The sequence below is a fragment of the Camelina sativa genome, chromosome 5 (assembly GCF_000633955.1).
Source record: "Camelina sativa cultivar DH55 chromosome 5, Cs, whole genome shotgun sequence".
NCBI classification, from domain to species: Eukaryota; Viridiplantae; Streptophyta; class Magnoliopsida; order Brassicales; family Brassicaceae; genus Camelina; species Camelina sativa.
The window spans coordinates 26,412,408-26,414,147 of NC_025689.1; positions in this window are offsets into that span (position 1 = coordinate 26,412,408).

Below are 1,740 nucleotides of genomic sequence, written 5' to 3' on the forward strand. Positions count from 1 at the left end.
GCGGTCTGCAAAATTTTCTATCCTTTTGATGTTAATTTTTTGGCTTCCTTTGATTTTTCTCGAACTCATATTAGAGACAAAAATAAAAACAAAAAGTTTAACTAAAAGAGGATGGACTGTAAACTTTTTTTTTTCTTTGTTAGTTAAAGAATATGTTTTTTTTTTTTCTGAATGCAAGACTGACATTATATAAATAAAAGATGGTAGTAAATATTAAATGCATAAAAATTGGTCAAAACTTTATCAAATTAATATTTGGAAATTTGATCATTATTGTAAACTGACTTAGAGTTTATGTCATATTTGACTGAGAGTTTATGTCATAATTGAAACATATTTAATTACAAGAACTTAGTCAAATATGTAATCCACTATTTTCTTGACTACTTATTGTCCTGTTTTTGGAATAATATCTATGGGTCAAAGTTCTATCATAATTATCAATATTTAATATATTAGTTAAAAAATATAATATCAGTAGAAATACCATTCACGACTTATATTATATATTTATTTTGTACAAAAGAATAAATATTTAGATATATATATATATATATATATATATATATATATGTAAAAAATAATTTATCTATGTATTCATTATAAAATCTTGACTCATATAATTTATCTATGTCATTCATTTTAATAATTACTACCAATTACCTACCAAAAAAAAATAATTACTACCAATATATATTTATATAATTCCTATATCTCACAAAAACAAAAATAAAAAACAGACTTAAGTTTAAGTTTCTTCATTTTTTTAATCAAAGTATTATTTTTACCTCCTAGATTAGCTTTACAAAACGAAAGAAGTAAAATAAAATTTAACATTAAAAAGGTTAAAAAATATGAAGATTTGCTAAGGTCAATGTATATACCAATATTATTATTATTATTATTATTATTATTATTATTATTATTATTATTATTATTATTATTATTATTATTATTATAATAATTATTATTATTATTTATATACCATTATTGAAATTGGAGAGCTTGCTAAGGTTAATGTATATATCATTTCAACATTAATGTGACAACTCTGTCTTTGTATTTCTCAACTTAATTAATGTTCATTTTTGTTTTTCTCCAACTCATCTTGGAGCTGAAAATACAATTTTGACTTAAATAATTTAACTTAAGCTAAATTTTGTTTAAATCTACAAGAATGTGACAGCTTGGATGTATTTTGATTCCATAATCCTAGAATAAATACATCAACAAAAGCTAATTTATATATAATTTAGGACATTAAAACTTGAATCTCAACTGTAAAAAAGTATCATTTGTTTAAATATGCAATACATATATAAATATCACTAATATATATGATGCATCTTGTTTTTTATAGGCCGATATGAAATACAAGACATACACTATTTTAGATAATAATAAATATAACTGTAGAGAAATAAACAAAATCATGAATATTAGAGAGTAAATGTAATATTTGTAAAATACTCCCTCACCTTCAAATCATAAATAGTATTTGCTAGATATAATACAAGCTATGTAGGCTAAGTATCAAACTGTAACTTGAAGGGAAAAGTAAGAAAAAAAATATTTTTCAAAACTATACATGCTAAAGCGAGTATTCAAATCCACATAGAATCAGAAAAAACCATGATACTTTATGATGAACTATGTTGACATTGTGCTTGATCTCAAAGTCATCTTTCAAATGACAAACCATAGTATAGATTGAAACGACCGACCCTTTTTTTTTTTTTT